The 18,849-nt window shown below is 37.3% G+C and overlaps 1 protein-coding gene across 1 annotated transcript in view; it reads right to left on the reverse strand.

The window, feature by feature from the left end:
- LOC135082123 (somatomedin-B and thrombospondin type-1 domain-containing protein) overlaps positions 1-18,849 on the reverse strand; it is an 82,270-nt gene that overhangs the window by 39,398 nt on the left and 24,023 nt on the right. The gene's annotated exons all lie outside the window — the stretch shown is intronic.

Here is an 18,849-nt window from a genome sequence, read left to right on the forward strand (position 1 = left end):
AGTCGTACCTATTTAATTGCTTGTAGGTACTGCTTTTTCACTTAAAAATAACATCATGTTTTACACATTTTAAAATGACATTTTGTTTGCTTACTTACTAATAAAAAGTCACACAGTTTAAAATGACATTTACATCCTTTAAACGTCACTTAGAACTAGAGCTCAACTTTTATTATTAAGGATGATGTGAATGCCTTAAAGTATCCTTTGCCACTCAACCTTCGGGAAAAACAAAAAACAATCGTTTTGCGGTGTTATAAAAAGCAAAAAAAAATTGTTTTACGTTAAAAAAAAATGTTTGTAAAGTAATTTTTTAGAGTCGATTTAATTCCTTCTAAAGTGCGTTTAAGTCCAATTTTATTAAAGATTCGGCTTCTTTACTCATGTAGCTAAACCACTGTCTAACAACAAGTAACTAAGCTTTATCTAATAAACGTAAATTCCATTCCAAAAGCCATGGCAACCATTCCAGCCACTAGAAGTTCGAAGGTGCTCGAATTGGTTCGGGTAGCCGAGATATGCGTTCGACGGCCTGCTAAAATATTAATCAAAACATTACCAAGTATGCTGTTATTGTTTGTGGTAAGGCATGGGCTGAAGCGAATTCCAATTTCAATTTTTTTACAAAATGGCCGCCTTATACTTTCGATTCATTTGCGAATTTTGACATTTATTCATCCCCAGACTATTAAGATTTTTGGTTGCATTGTAATTGAAATAAGTAGTTTAATTGAGTTGACAAAATAGTGACGTCACTGGCTAGTATTTCCATACAAAATCTATGGGAGAGTCACGTTTTGACAGTTTTAAAAAGTACGTAAACAAAAAAAAAAATATTAATATTTAATTATTGAGCCAAATAGGCGCCAAATGCATTAGTCGTGATAAAATATGACGCTTTACTTTAATTAAGAAGAGTTAAAAACTGATGACTTGGCTGTACGGCATAATGCCTTTGCGTTTTCCTGTAAAAAGAAATAATCAAACCAAAAATAAGTAAAGTTATTTGAACCTGTTTTTCTGGTGACCTTTGGGGCAAATAGTGACAGAGTTTCTTGCGCTGCTTCTTCTCAGCACTGGCCCATTACTGTCCCAAAGCAGTGGTAGGGTTGGGACGTGTAAAAACGCTCTTTAGCGTTCTTGAAAAAAATAAACGATTTTGATTTAGATTTTTTTGATTTAGGATTATTATTCTTTTTAAAATCGCTGCCTCCTCTAAGTGATACCAACACACATGCCCAACGGAGCGTAGCTAAATCTTAAAGTTAAAACATAATAACTCAAGTTCCCAACTCGGGACGTAAAGTCTATTACACTTCATTAAGCAATAATAAACGCGGGAAATTTACTTGTTAAACCAATGTGTTAGGACTTTACTGGCATTAATGTAATAAGGTGTAGGAACCTTCTACGTGCTATCAATTTTACATAATATATTCGGTGGTGACACTTTTTATGGGCTGTTAAACGTCCTCTTCACATTTAAACATCAATGAAATGAAATGTCTGTAGAGATTTAATTTTAATTTGGTACTGATGAATGTTACCAAAATGAAAAGATTTCATTTTGATCCATATTTGGCACTGATGAATGTCTAAAATAAAATAAAATTCTTTAGAGTCCACTTGACTTACAGACTTTTGGTTGCCTTCTAATTAAAGTGTGAAGAATCCGTCCATACCAAATCGGTGTAGTTTGCGCACTTTCATACATGTTCGTTCATACTGATAACAGTCCGATCGGCTGACTATTTTTAGACCCTACCAGCGCTTAGAGACAATATGACAAGTGCTAAGAAGAAACGCCTAAACATATTTTACGACACATATTCCCCTACTCAATCAACTATTTAGCCTACTATTTTTACAAAAGGAACCAATAATCTAATGGCCTTTTTTAATGATTCGAGAATTTAGGGCTAAAATGGAATTAAAATTCTTAGAGTTAGCGAACTCGAATCCAATAGTCTAACTTCGATTCATTACGAATTTGTATTTGTCAAGCTAGTTTCGGGCTGTATCGGAATATTAAACTTTGTAAACCATTTAGTACCTACAGACTTGACACATGTATCTAGTAATAATTTAATTTATGGGCTAGTTCCCACGGAGACATCCTGTTTTTTGCAGGATCACGTTTAGTAGTAAGTATATGTGTTTTAATATTAACGTTTGCAGTGTCCCGCAAAAAAACCGATCCGTAATTCGATGTATGTTTCAATCAAACACACGTGTGTTCACACGACAGTCCAGCTTTGCGGGACCCTGCATTACTGGATCCCTTCAAACTGGATTGTGGGGAACGAGCCCTCAGCCGTGTGGTTCCAACAAAGAAGAACACCCTATAACCCTACTCGTCCCGTGGATGGCACATGAGACACAAATATGCTTCACAAGTTCATTCAAACTAGGAATGTTATGGATTATGTAGTTTCGGTTATGGAAACGGTTACGGATATAGGAATAATATTATACCGGTTTCGATTACGGTTACGGATATTTTTTTATTTCCGATATCCGAAAGTTTCGGTTACGGTTACGGATATCTGTGTTTTAGAATGCAATTTGCAATATTTGTCCAACACGGTTCATTCATGCCCGCACCACTTTACATCAAATAAAAAGTACTTAATAAAAAAATAAAAATTGATACTAGACGGCATTATAAAGGTTAATCAGGCTGTTATGCCTTTACATATTATTATAATGCTATACAAAAAAAAATACAATGTTTAACTGCCTACATCCGAAACTATCCGAAACTTTTGAATCGGTTACGATTTCGGATATTTTTTTATTTCGGATATCCGAAAGTTTCGATTACGGTTACGGATATCCATAACATCGCTCATTCAAATGAACTGACTATCCTAAAAAATGTTCTTCGATTATTTCATGTAAGACATATCAAAAGCTTCAAAAGTCTCACACGATATGCATAAAACAAGTGTTTTATATTACTAATGTTAAAAGTTCTGTTGTTTCAAGCGGAAATTAAAAAATAGCTTATTAATAACATGACTCATCAATTACTTGCAGTAAATTAAAAACCACAGCTGAAAAATGCAGGAAAAACCTGCCGTAGTTAATTAAACCGTTAATTGGCTACTAATTGGTGTTGTACACAAACTGTAGAACTATCGATATTGTCGATACTATCGGTAGCCTTGAGTATCGAAGCGTGCACAAGAGGTGGGTTCGGGGACTACGTACAAAACATAAAAAGATGGAGTTTTAATCTGATCTAGCCAGAAAACTGTTAGGTTTTATTTAAAAAAAATGGTATGTACTTACACTGGTCATCATAAAAATCGACCCACCCGCGACAAGCACTTTCAAACGTATGCATCCCCACTTCCCACCAATATTACTATACTATATTACCATTTAAAAGCCTAGTTCTAAACTTCATTTCAATTTCATTTAAAGGAAAGGTTTTTACCCCAAAAATGTGTCTGTAGAAGAATCCAGAGTCACTTCTTCAAAAAATAGGTAGTTACGCTTGAGCCAACTTTTATGGCTATAAAACTGTTAAGTTGGGATTAATCGCTATCCATCTGATAAAGAGACACGTGAGATCATTATTTGGTTTTATAACCATAAAAATTGGTCTAATTGATCCCAGAGGTGAGCCCAAAGTGAGGTCTTTTTTCAAGTTTTTCAAGTCACATTTATTGTATATGTTAATCGTTTATTAGGAAATTAAATGTGTTTTTCTTTAAGGATATTTATTGGGCTTTCAAATAACACCAATATTGTTGGGGCACCATGATTGTGTCAGTAGAAACGAGTTTTCCTGTAAAACGTAGGTGGGCCGATTTTTGTGATGCCCAGTGTAGTTAGTAAATTCCTACTGCTTAAAGATTTCAATTTCCTTTTTTTTGGTACTTTGTACTAATACAATTAAAAAATCAGTAATTATTAATGGTCCAATGAAACACAGGGTTACAGATTTTGCAGTAAAGAAAATCTATACAATCTAATATTAGACGGTCACTAATTACAAAATTACAAAATAATTGATTCCTCCACATGAAAATCGATACATTTTTGCCACTTCAAATTCATATCGATAAAATGCCTCAACTGTACATCACTACAACTAATTACGATGCCAATGCAGTTCCCGCCTCGGAGTGACGTCACGGACGCTTAATGACGTCACGAACCACCTCGACAATGAGCGCCTGAAATAACTTTTTCATGGCAATTAAACTAAAAGATGAAATAATAGGCGCAGTTAACTTGAATTGTGTAAAGTTGACTGTTCGTGGTAAGGTGTAAAGTAACTGTATTTTGGGGCTTAAATTTTGAGTTAAGTTCTCGTAATGAGGGTTTTCGCGATTGAAAAATCCGCCAGATGGCAAGCGAGGTCCAAATGCTGCATGATTTGTTATTTTTGACATGACATTGACAGATATGTCAAAATCCACCAATCACGCAGCATTTGGACCTCGCGTCTACGTATTGCCATCTGGCGGATTTTTCAATCGCGAAAACCCTCATTGCAATAAAATCCCATCCTACTAAAGGTCTAGCGCTCAATTAAGTCAGTGCCTGAGGTATGGGATCGGCACGGGACGAGACATCTTCTATACTTATAATAAATCTGTAGAGAGGTCAATTCTGTACATGAAATATATTTTCAAAATAACTATCAGGGGGTGATTATACTGATGCCAAAAATGCAATCAGTAAAATTTTTGTCTGTCTGTCTGTCTGTCTGTCTGTCTGTCTGTCTGTCTGTATGTTCCTTATAGAAACAAAAACTACTTGACGGATTTTAACGAAACTTGGTACAATTATTCTTCATACTCCTGGGCAGGTTATAGGATACTTAGGAATTCCCACGGGAACGGGAATTAGCGGGAAAATCCTTTTGTACGAAAAATCTAAACCGCTTAAGTTAGACGCTTGAAATTTGGCATGCAGGTACCTTAGTAAACTTAAAGCTTAGTCACAACAGGATATTGCAAAATTCCCACGGGAACGGGAGTTAGCGGGAAAAAACATTTGTATGAAAAAATCTAAACCGCGTAAGATAGACTCTTGAAATTTGGCATGCAGGTACCTTAGTAAACTTAAAGCTTAGATACAACAGGATATTGCAAAATTCTCACGGGAACGGGAGTTAGCGGGAAAAAACATTTGTATGAAAAAATCTGAACCGCGTAAGATAGATGAAGGGGGGGTAAAACGAGATCCACGCGCACGAAGTCGCGGGCGGCAGCTAGTTGATAATAATATAATGGACAAGTTTCGTGATGTTGAAAACATTAGATTTCACTGAATGGGATTAAAATATAGACCAAAACTAAAAAGCCGGTAAAGTTATTTTTCAAATCCATCAAGAAATTGCTGAGAAATTAATTATTTAAATTACCTCCATATTTTCGCGGTGCCGTGACGTCAGGCCACCTGTTCAAGTTTCAATCACAATGCTTACCACCCCTAACGCTTTGTCGAGAATGACACTATAATAGCAAAGTCTTCTTTTTCTTTTTAAATATGGTCAGGTCTTGGATATGTCAAAAAAGGTTACACAATTTTACTAAGAAATAATCTTGAGTGACCCTGGCTGATAAATTAAAAACTACTAGATTTGAAAAAAAAAATTGGATCTGTCAACAGCACTGGACCAGCCCCCCTAGACAAAACGCACTTTTTTGATCGAATCGAAAATCGAATCCGTCAAAACTCCATACAAAAAAGGGGCTTTTCGACCACTTTTCGACTGGTTTGCGATTATAATTTTTACTTTGTCTAGACCCACAGGGGTGATTTACTGTTTGTACTTCGAATGACTGTCGTGGACTACTTCGAATCAATGGCGCGAATTTTGTTATGCGCAACTTTAGGGCCCTGTAACTTTTGTATTTGTAGAGATATTTTCATGATTCTTTCTCAATTATTATTAGTTTTACTTTTATTTTCAAGTTTTATTAAAAGAAAAATATTGGACACTTGTCCATTATGATTTGATAGAGCATACAAATCTGAAGCATATCTGAAGTCTCGCTGACGTTTGACGGCTCAAAAACACCCTCCCATGCCGCTCCCATACCTTCGGCACTGTCTGAGTTAAGCACTAAACCTATAGTAACGCATATTAATATTTTATAGAACAAAAAGTAACGCAAAAACATTATCTGATGGAGGCTAGAATACGCGATTGACTAACGAATTCTGCATTTTAAAAACCCATTTACAAAATGGATTTTACGTACATAATATTATAAAAGCTTTAAAGTAATACAAAAATATGAGTAGTGTACAATCGGTAGAACACTACCATAAAATGTGAAATCAATTTTAATATATTTAGGTACAGACATAAAAAGTAGTCTGAAAAGTGGATTAAGGGAATAATTTGTATAAAGACTTTTTTTGTTTCAGAAAAACGCATTTATTTCATGTAGCCAACGCCTAAGGATACCTACCACCTATGCTCGATGGACCAACGACTTCATGAACTTAATTTATTTATTTTACTTCAAAAAGAAATGTTTTTTTTTGCGCGATATCGATTCGGCCCGTCCGACACCGTTGGCAGAGTAAATACAAATGAGTAGGTTATCTTCATAGAAACGCACCTAGCGCGGTTTGTATGTGAGCGCGCCAACACGTATGCGGCGCGCACGCACACACTGACAATATTTAGCGTGGATTAGCGGGGAGCCAGTCGTGGTTGCGCCGAATTTTGTCAGTGTATGCGTGCGCGCCGCATACGTATATTGGCGCGCTCACATACAAACCGAGCTCGGTGCGTTTCTATGAAGATAACCTACTCATTTGTATTTACTCTGCCGTTGAGGTCGCCAACAAGTTTGGGAATGTTCCCTTTGTGATTGTTTTTAATTGAATTCACGTCTCTAACACCGAGGATTCCATGTTCTATGAAATACCACTAGTTATAGACAGAAATAATCACGAATTATTTGTATTAGGTAACAGGAAACAAAAGCCCGTATAGGTAGGCCCGAATATTGTATTTCAAATTGGCCGTAACAAGTAACACAATATCTGTACCTCAGTGGTATCAACCGCCTTTATAATATGGACGGGAATAGAAAGGATGATAAGGGCTTGTTCCTACGGAGTCATCCCGTTTTTTGCAGGATTCCGTTTAGTAATATAGTTTAAGTGCTTTATTCCTGTAATGCGGATTTCGACTATTCGGATTCGACTTTCGGATTTCTGCGTACTATATGCCCTGCCCATTGCCACTTCAGCTTGCTAATCCATAGAGGTAGCAGGAAAGCGCTGGACGCAGGCCGCTACCAACCGGGTAACATGGAAAGCATTGGGGGAGGCCTATGTTCAGCCGTGGACGTCCTATGGCTGAGATGATGATGATGATGATGACATAATTATTGTGCAGCGTCCCTAGCGGCTACATTCAAGAAATAAAATTTTCATAGATTTTTTTGACGTACTCGCTAGCGAGAATACCTAACGTAAACTCATGGTAAGCACACTGATCCTGAAAGTCTTCACGAGCTCTTTCAAGCGGTATGAATAATAGGATAAAGAATATGGATCTATCAGAAAATTCAATGTTCCCAGGTTATGTATACCAGCCATACTAAATGTATGCCAGCCAATTTCCTAATTTGCTGTAAAGCCTGGTCCGCGAGCACGTAGAATTTTGTCCAATGACCCCAAGCTACCAATCCTTATCGCTTGCGCGTAATTATATTGATGTCGCGACTGTGCGACGCGCGCCCGCAGTGAGTGTGCGACAATGTAGAATAAGTATCCCGTTTGCAGTGTCCCGCAACCGATCCGTTCCAATTTGGAATTCGAATTTCAAGTACTTGTGTGTCCACACGACTGTCCAGTTTTTCGGAGTCCTGCATTACTGTGGGCTACTACTAGTGAGCGCGTTAGAAAAATGTATGAAAATTTTAGTTCTTGAACGTTTCCGCTAGGGGCGCTGTACAATCCGTCATTCATATAATCAAATTTTTGCTCACTAATGAGCGCGCTTGATGTAAACTCACACTAGGCCCATTGGATATTGCAAAACTGGATTTTCGTGGCAAAGGCGCTAACAATGTTAGTTATTCAGACGAAATACTGAAAATGACACCCAATTTGTACAATTCCCTTTCGAAACCATTTTGAAACAATAACAGTTAAAATACCTTAATTAATTTGTGGAATAAACGGAGAATCAACAAAACGATTACGTGGGTCGGATACTTGGAATACCTTCAGAGAAAATAATTACAAAGAGTTATAAATAATTGTAATTGGATCCAGGTTAATTATTCCATCGTTTGGGATTCGTATTAGCTTATTTCTTCTCTGTTTCAAATTAATTATAAATTATAAACCAGAATACTATTCTAAGAATAGAAATACAGGGTGGTAATACTGTGTATCCACAGTCTTTTTCTATAAAAGGCATTTTATTTTTGCTGATAAATATTTATTTCTCGTACACACTTGATATTGTATTGTTTACAACTTGAAGACCGGAGAGTTACCTACTCTCTGACTGACGTAGGTACCTAAACTGTCAAGTGTTTCAAAAAGTAGGTACTCATAAATAACATTGCCAAACTCTCTTATAATTTACTAGAGGCAAATGGAGGATAGGTATGGCCTACAACCCACACGCTATTCGAAGGGTTATGGATGCATTGTATAAATAGCTACATCACTTATAATTGTAATACCTAGTCATAGTTTTAGTCTAAATATAACAAAATAACATAATTTTAATTGGCTAAAACGTTGCCAAATGTACTGAAACTGGAATCCCGGAGTTCTATAGAAATAGATTCCATTGAGAACCGTAATTAGACCGAATAGTGCTTCAACGTTATATCCAACTCGCTGCACAGACCAGGTAAAGGCTGGAGCTGTACAATTTGTAACAAAGTTTCATTAATAGGATTCATTGGGTTGGGAAACTCTAGACAGCCTGTATAGAAGAGAAAACCTAAGAAAAAGACGCTTAGAATCGTGTCTAGAATAATAAGTCTCATTTTTTGCAATCATCATCATCCTTACAACCAAAGTAGGTACGTCCACTGCTGAACATAAGCCTCCCCTAATGATTTTTACAATTCATAATTATTAATTCATCATCATCATTTCAGTCACAGTACATCCACTGCTGAACATAGGCCTCCCCCAATGATTTCCACACCGCACGGTTGGTAGCGGCCTGCATCCAGCGCCTTCCTGCTACCTTTATGAGGTCGTCGGTCCACCTCTTTACAATGCAACTAAAGACATTCTAGTACCTTTAGCACACTCTAACCACTGGGTCGATTTCGCGGGCAAAGCCGTGTGCAAAAGCTAGTTTATACTTTAGCAATTTTCTTCGACGTTCATCAATCGATCTGATCGGGAATATAACTCCCTGATTACTGCACATGTTTACCTTTAAAGCCACGTGAAAATTTCTATTACCTAGCTAGATAATATTCAGATCAAACAAAGACTCAGTTTAAAATAAAACTCCACTCAAAATGTGCTAAAATGCATAGAAGATGAGATTTCGAATCACAGAACCACATTAGCCTTTCCACAGTGCAAACGAATTTAAATCGCGAATTTTTCGGTCCAATTAAAGTTTAAAAAACTCGACACGCAAAATAGTAACTTCTGCCACCCCAACTTTGTGACTTCGTTATGTCTCGGAGTCCCCTGAGGATGGATTACGTGAGGCTATGGCGACCAGTAGCCTTATTCACGTACCAAAACTTCAACGACAACAAAACATTGAGTTGCGATCCTATCGAGTAATCGTTCTATCAAAACGACCCTTGTGAATACGGATTTAGAACTGTTTTTCAATGGGACGACTGCTGAACGTCAGCGAGATCTTGACTGTCAAAATACGTGAATTAGGCCACAGTTCATCATCACAATATGGTCTCTACTGTAGAAGCAAGAACCATTCTAATTTACTAGTAACAAATGGAGGATTTGGACTACATCTCTAACGTCTGGCCAGACAGTTTGGGAAGGTCTGATGTTCGAAATTAGCTTGGGAAAAATGGAAGGCAGACGTGCTCGGGGCAGGACACCGACGAGATGGTCAGACGCGGTGAGGAAGACGGTGGGCGGAAGTTTGCATCGTGCGGACCACACAGCCTATGACCGCAGTCTAGGACCCTCGATCTGTGGTAGCGATCCTCATCAGTGAGGGACCGAGGAAGAAGAAAAAGATGTTCGAATGTTTGTCCCTCAGTTGCCTTTAAGGACCTCCATGGAAAGAGAGGGTCCTATTCTACTCTACCACGGGTAAATTAGTTGAATCTTTTCTAATAAACAAATCACTACTCCTTTGCATTACGCAGTCGGGTAAGATGTGAACAGGCGTTACAGGCCCCGAAATTGTACCTAAGAAAACGGTTTTGACATCATTCAAATACCTAATATATTTTTTATTATACACAACGGAGAAATTCTTCGCCTGCATCTCATCTAAGTTCATCTCATGATGTATTGCCCAATTAAAAGCTAACAAAACTGGTTTATTTCCGTCATTTCTTTTCAGCAACAACCAAAATTGTACCGAAGAATTCTTCTTGTCGTGTCAACAACAAAACCTAAAGTGTCATCCCAAAACTCCGCTACAAGAGTGGCGTTGTCATTAGCAGCAGTAGCATTCATTAAATCTTCCTGCGTGCAGTCACAGTGCAGTTGTTTGGGCTCGCAGGGTACGACGTATTCATTCACACCGAAGTATGATAGAATGTCATGATGAAAATCGTAACTTTTGATAGCAATTGCCTTCTACAACTTGCTATCGCCTTTCCGTGATAGCCCCGGCCACTTAATTTACATGCGTGAGACTACATGGTCCCGAATTTTGATTAATAAATTAAAATTTGCCGAAAAGTTTATAAATGGGTTCGTTGTAATGTGTGAATTAGAATCTGAATTCGTTTGAGAAATTCGAGTAGAACATGGTTTAACTTGGTGGAATTTAATTTAGGTCAATTTGAATTAATTTGGAAACCGTTGCGTAGTTTTGGTAGTTTGACGATTATTGAGTAGGTATATCTCAAAATTTGGAACAGTACTTATAGAATAGTTTCATTTGTTCGTTTGTTTCAGCAAAATGAGTCTAGGTCCACTGCTGGGCAAAGGCTTCCAAGGTTCAACCGGTCCTGCTCTCGAATAGTTTATTATTTGAAAAAAAAAAATACTACCCAATCCTTCAAATCTTTCAAAATAATATAAAAGAGTAGCGTAAGGAAAATAATTAATCGAACTATAAATTACTATAAACTCATGAATATTAAAGAAAAACTCGTCAATTTCATTAAGTCAGTTTCTATTATAGATCTATTCTGAAGATAGTAATTAGGTTTTCATTTCTATTAGTACAAGCGGAACTGAAATTGTCATTGACTGACTCACTCATCACGAAATCTCAGAAACTACAAGTGCTAGGAGTCTATCATTTTGCATGGGGGTTTCTTTTAGAACGTAGGTGCTCACTAAGACGGGATTTTGCAAAATTCAACCCCTAAGGGGGTAAACGGGATCCACGTGTACAAGTCGCGTTCACGACTTATTTTTATGTTCGGCTTTATGTATTTTTTTTCCGCTAGTATAAATTAAAGTCTTTGATTTCAATTTAAAAAAAAAAATGGTACAGTTAACATTTAATCTGATGGATTGAGTTTGAATTTTTCATAAGTGGATTGGTAGTACCCTGTTCCTGACCCAATTAAAGTTGCGGGCTAATGGATGCAGGTCGCTATGGATCTCAAAATCAATGCAAGATTCAATCCAATGGATTGACAAATACGGATTGGGATTTACAGTTCCATTCAGGCAACTACCTTTCCCCTGATAGCTTCATACCAAGATGGCCGCCCAAATTAAGCTGATTTTTTGCATTGTTGTCATTGTTAAGTTAATGAGAAGTGTCCCAATTTGCACGGGACGCCTCAAATGTCCCAATATCCCAAAACTTTTTTTTTACTTTAGACCTCTGTACGTTGATAGATTTTTTGGTTTCTTTTTTAGTTACCGAGATTTTGTTCTTTTTACATCCCACTGGACCTTTTCAAACTAACATTTCCGTTGCAAAATCGTACCTAATACTACCTATACATAAGGTGTTTACAACTACATAAAGTTGTTTTTTCAGATGCAGGAGGGTTTTGACCGCAACCACACCTGACGTTAAAATAGTGGCAGTCTAAAATGGTACATATCTGCCGGCCCTGTAAGTGCGTATTCACTCTCGCCTTGAAGAGATTTTACTCAAGGGCCATCCCTACACTTATTTATTACCATCGTCAAGACCGAATGGGGCCAACAAACTACGTAGGGTCACACTGGCCCTGATAGTGTCAGCTGTCAATGGACACTCAAGTTAAGTGCGGACACCTAATAAATGTACGTTGAGTTAGTATGCATTCTTAGATAAATGATTAAGTGGTATTTCTTGCCAGTCTCTGTGATCTCGAACTTATTTCATGTAGGACCTTAGTTTTCTTTCGTTCGTTCGTTTCAACCAAATGACGTCCACTGCTGGACAAAGGCCTCCTCCAAGGTTTTCCACAATGAACGGTCCTGCGCTGCCCGCATCCAGGTTCTTCCCGCGACCTTTACCAGATCGTCGTTTTCTTTACTTGATTTTACTGATTAAAAAATTAAATATCTTTGAACTCCTCCTATGTTTTTCTGATTAATTTCGTTGCGGGTTCAATGACAGTTTAACTTTCTCCCGGGACAAACTTGACCTTCACTGGTTGGGTTTTATTGGCGGTTAGGCTGTAGATCCTGGCTACACAGGAGTTGCAGTGGTGGGAACGAGAGGTGGGAATAGTCTGATTAAAATATGAAAGTCGAGTCCATCTAAATTTCACGTTTTTAAACGTCACACAGGCTCAGTATCCGAATTTAGATTTCCAACTTGAGTGTGCTCATCTTCTCATCACATGTACGAGTACCTATATTAATATTATAAATGCGTAAGTAACTCTGTCTGTCTGTCTATGTCGCTTTCACGCCTTAACCACTGAACCTATTTTGATGAAAGGCATAGAGATAGCTTGAGTCCCGGGAAAGGACATAGGATAGTTTTTATCCCGTTTTTGAAAGCGATAAAGTTTCTCTGTCACAGACAAAATTCCACGCGGGCGAAGCCGCGGGCGGAAAGCTAATCTAAATATATTTGTCTATAAAATGTTTGTTTAAACAACGTGTTGCTGAAACTTTTTACGAGACTAATTAACTAGAAAAATGTTGACGATACAATATTCTATTAATAACAAAACACCCCCAAAACTTTTCACCCTAAACAAGCGGCCATCTTGTACACATAGCTCATCAAGCTAAATACTATAGCATCTTATGCCATTGTGATAGGGTTTAGTTTCCAATAAAAATATGAAGCTTATGTACTTTCGTGTTTAGGGTTGCCAAGTGTCCGGCTTTAGTGGACATGTTTGGCTTTTTACGGACGTGTCCGGCCTAATATTTTCTCGTCCGTCTTTGTTAGGCTTTTACGTGACCCAGTCAGCCTATGACCACGGCCGGTACAAACGTCAGGCAAATACAGGTAATGTTTCATTATTACCCAATCGAGTATCACGTTAAAACCTGATTAAAATTAATTAAATTGCATGTGGCTGCCGCGCCAGTCGAAAGTAGAGCGCACAAGTAAAGCCACGGCTTTTAGAATAAATATGACAGCTTTAAGAAATGTATCTTCGACAACAAACCTACACAGCGTCAGCCCAAAACTTCGCCACAAGAATGGCGTTGTAAGTATCCTTCATTAAATCTTCCTGCGTGCAGTTGTTTGGGCATGCAGGGCACGACATCTTGTGTTTCGTCGACTGGGGAACAAAAATACACTAATTGCTCTCCAAGTTTGAGCCATCCAAAAATCCCTACCCGAAGAGATTGTCCTATGAAGAAAGTTGCAGTAGTGGGAAAGTGTGGTGGGATATTAGTAAAGCCTAAAAGCCTAACATTTTAGGCTAAAATGTCCGGCCAAATTAAGCACCAAGTCCGGCTTTTGTTTTTGGACTTGGCAGCAACCCTAGTCGTACAATTTTACGGCAGTTTTATTAGGCCACTCGTCCATTAGGGCGCCTGTTGCTGCCACCTTTACGATAGCTTTACGACCGGCATAATCTCTGCTGGACCGATTTGATTAATTTGAGAAATTTGTCATTCGAAGGCCTTTCGGGATATCGCTGGCGTGCGTCAGGGATTTATTTTTATTTGTCTGTGTGAGGTTTAAGGCTGATATGAAAAAGTAACATGTTAATTGTAAAACTTTTTGGATTCGAGGTTTAGAAAGTTAAGTAGGTACTGCTGATATAAAAGTAACTTTATACTTAAGTACATGTTCAATCACATCTTTTTGAATTTTCGAATTCTAGCTTAAGAGTAGGCGCACACCGTTGATTTTTAGTTGACCGATAGTTGTGCCCGATTTTAATTTGTATGAAGAATCGGCCAAATCGAATCGGCGTAGTGTGCGCACTCCCATACATGCCCATACTGATCAACTGCCCGACTAAACTATCGGCCGACGAAAAATCAACGGTGTGCGCCTACTAATCTACCGATACCTAAATTTTATTGATGTTAGTTAGTCAGCTGTCCAAACGCGATTCCCTAATATCTTGCTAGCGGCCACCCATGCATGACCGACTGATCCGTAGGAATAAGTCGAGTTTCCCTGTCACCCTGTATAATAAGGAAAGTCTGAACGCACCTTTATCATTTACATTTTATTAGGGTGCTTGTCCATTAAGTCTGTCGCCGCTTTACGACACTCGTCAAATTATACTACGCCACAGAATAAGTACTCCGTTTGGTTACAGAAGGTGTAATAGGTATAAATAAATCAGATGTAAATGGATTGAAGTCCTCTGGGAGATCGTGTGACTTTGACTCACACTAGTTACTATAAATAAGTGGTTAGAGAATCATAAAGCTTATAAAGTAGAATAGAATAGAATAGAATTTATTTAGCACACGACACAAGGAAACCATAGAACACAGTTAAAATATAAAAAAGAAAATTGTTTCGAGTGTCCCGTGCCAAAAAGGTAGGTTCTATTTTTCTGTGACGCCTAATTTTGATCAAATTCTTTTATTTGAGTCATCACACTTTTGAGATGGTCTATTCCGATCAGATCAGAGACTTACTTTTTTAATTGTAAATCAATTTACTATTACTCATCCCATCTTATGTGATGTGCTAGTGCTGAAAAGAAGAAGCGCAAGAAACTCAAACTCATCAATCTTTTTTAAGGGTTTACATTATGCTATATATATATATATATATATATATATATATATATATATATATAAGCCCCCGCTTTCAAAAAAATGAGTCAACAAGACTTCGTAGGCATATTAATAGCACCAGCGTGACATTAACGTCTAACCCTTCTGTATCATTATAATCTCTGGCGATTTGACTAATTTAAGCATAATGGGTTTACGGTATAAACTAACAAGTTTAGTGGCGAAGTTAATAATTATTGACAAACCGTGGTGTCGGGTTCGACTCCCGTGGGGATCTGTTTATGGCCCCGTGAACTGAGTTAGGTTGAGTTAATATGGAGTTAACGTGATATGGTTAGTATGAAGTGAATTTTAAAAGTTATTTAATACATAATGGAATTCAGTTGACTGTATTGAATAAATAGTGATGTGAAAGCATCGATAGTATTTTTTTACACAGTGCCATCTAGCTTCAAAGTAAGCAATTAATATGTTTGTGTTATGGGAGTTTTTATCAACAGAGAGAGGGGGAGACGACTTATGTAGCCGAGAAGATCGGCTACCTGACGCCCATATTTACAAACGATGCTTGCTTAAGTGAAGCAGCAAATCGACGCACAGCGTTGAATAGAGCTCTGTGATGGTTTGTGTGTGACTCTGTGCGTCCACGCGTACTGTGAGACCTCATAGTAATGTATGTGAATACGGGCGTAAGTCGTCTTCGGGCGCACCAGCGCCACGCGAAGATGAAGAATCATCATTATCAATATTAGCAGATAGAATAAAAATATTGAGCAGGGGTTTCCAAACTTTGAAGCCTTGGGACCATAATATTTTTTTCTGTATGTTGCAAGGGCCATAACAATTTTAAATTTTCTGCCCATCTATGCAAACATAGGCTTAGTCTTAAGCTGTCGCGGGCCGGATTGATGGCAAGGGCGGGCCGGTAATGGCCCGCGGGCCGTAGTTTGGAGACCCCTGATTTAGAGTGAAGAGAGTACATTTTCTGATCTTATACATAAATGTGTTCGCTCCCCAAGTAGCAATTGGTATTAATGGCAAAATCTTACTTGTCTTAACTCTATCTAAATTTACACTTAAGCTAAAACCAAATTAACTTAGAATAGAGATTTTTTTCTTTAAGACTTTATATTCTTCATCGAGCGCTACTTAAGCAAATTAAGAATACCCAAAACCAAGTTAAGTATTCTTTAGATAATTTGGTCTTAAGTTATTCTAAGCTTAAGTTAAAAAAATCTTATTTTACTAAATTAAGATTTTTTGTATGCTCACTTAATACTAAATAGTATAGATAAAGTATTATTTAAGTGTTGCAAAGTAAATAAAGTATTCGTAGATTTACTTAGGACTTTTTCAAGACCATTGTCTTAGAAATAGTTTTCTGAAGATTAAGTTAATTACTTTTTTACTAGAATTAGTACGTTTTGAGAAAAAATACACTTAACGGGACGATTTCGATAAAACAGGATCACGCCTATTAATTCAATGCAGGAGCACCTGCGTGCGTATTCATTATTGATACAAAATGCGTGCGGTCGCAAACTAAATTATGCTATTATAAGTAAACTCAAAATATGATTTACTAAAGCCTGGTCCGTGAGCACGTAGAATTTTGTCCAATGACCCCAAGCTACCCATCCTTATCGCTCGCGTGTAATTATGTTGCTGTCGCGCTCTCACACACACTGCGGGCGCCCGTCGCACAGTCGCGACAGCAATATAATTACACGGGAGCGAGAAGGATGGGTAGCTTGGGGTCATTGGACAAAATTCTACGTGCTCACGGACCAGACTATAATTAAGTATTGTCTAAAATATTTTCGAAATTGTATGGTAAAGTTGGGTACAACATGATATTATACAATTTAACTAACTAGGTAACAGTAGGCCTACCTTTAAAAAATCAACATAATAACTACCGAAAAATGTTTCTAATAATTGTAATCTACACTTATTTAGGTACGCTTCTCAATCTTCTCATTTAATAAATTAGAAACACTGTGTGATGAAATTTAACAAAATCACAAATTGTTAAAAGTTCCATAAAAACAATTAAATAAAAACTTTTTACAATAAATACGGCAAAAATCATATATCCGATATTCAATAAAAATTGCTTATCGCTGAGTGTTGCAATTACAGAGTTCAAATAATACTTTAAGAAATATGCGGGTGGTGCAATTTACCCGCCCTATATGTTATAACAAAACTAAAAACGTAAAAACCAATTAAAATCCTATTAGAACCATTTTCGACTTCCACACGGACAATCTGAGGGAGAAATCATGTAATTAATAAATTATTTAGTAAATGAATTGTTCTTTAATGTATAGAAACACCAATAATTTGGCAAGACTAAGAAAGAATGAAAACTATCTACTTTTAACTAAATAAAACTAAAGATCTACTTGATACCATATGCACTTAAGTAATACTTCATCAAGTGAATTTTAAGTGTAAGTTAAATCTAATGTTTCTAAACTAATACTATGTAAAGTATAACTTGATTCAACTCTTTCTTAACTAACCTTACAAATTCGAAATCTTCTATACTCTTGCTACATTAAGACGAATTAGAATTACCGCCATTATGAGCTATGTGTAACAAAAAATAAATCAGAAATTAACCTATAATATTATATCAAGAGGACATTTAAATTGAAGTACGTCTTTGTTACACTTTTTCTAGTTGCATAAATGTCTAAGAATGTTTGCATAAAATAAAATATTATTTTATAACTTCAAAGTTTTCTTTACACAATACAATTTCGTAATATTTTATTTATCTTACTAGCTTTCCGCCCGCGGCTTCGCCCGCGTGGAATTTTGTCTGTCACAGAAAAACAATATCGCGCGCGTATTTACTCACCGTTTAGACCTGGACTACGACAAACATTTTAAAACCAAAATCAGCTCAATCGGCCCAGTCGTTCTCGAGTTATAATCAGACTAACGAACATCAATTCATTTTTATTTATATAGATAGATAGATGATAGCTAGCGGCCGCCCGCGACTTCGTACGCGTGGATCCCGTTTTACCCCCTTCATCTATCTTCAGCGGTTAACTCCCGTTCCCGTAGGAATTTTGCAATATCCTGTTGTAACTAAGCTTTAAGTTTACTAAGGTACCTGCATGCCAAATTTCAAGCGTCTATCTTACGCAGTTTAGATTTTTTCATACATATGTTTTTTCCCGCTAACTCCCGTTCCCGTGGGAATTTTACGATATCCTGTTGTACCTAAGCTTTAAATTTACTAAGGTACCTGCATGCCAAATTTCAAGCGTCTATCTTACGCAGTTTAGATTTTTTCATACATATGTTTTTTCCCGGTAACTCCCGTTCCCGTGGGAATTTTACGATATCCTGTTGTACCTAAGCTTTAAGTTTACTAAGGTACCTGCACACCAAATTTCAAGCATCTAACTTAAGCTGTTTAGATTGTTTATACAAAAGGATTTTTCCGCTAATTCCCGTTCCCGTGGGAATTTCGGGAATTCCTTTCTTAGTGCACCTCTACGGTACCTAAACTACGTCCCTTCCAAATTTCAAGTGCCTACGTTTAGCCGTTTAGGCTGTGCGTTGATCTGTCAG

This window comes from Ostrinia nubilalis, chromosome 21, assembly GCF_963855985.1.
Source record: "Ostrinia nubilalis chromosome 21, ilOstNubi1.1, whole genome shotgun sequence".
Classification (NCBI taxonomy): domain Eukaryota; kingdom Metazoa; phylum Arthropoda; class Insecta; order Lepidoptera; family Crambidae; genus Ostrinia; species Ostrinia nubilalis.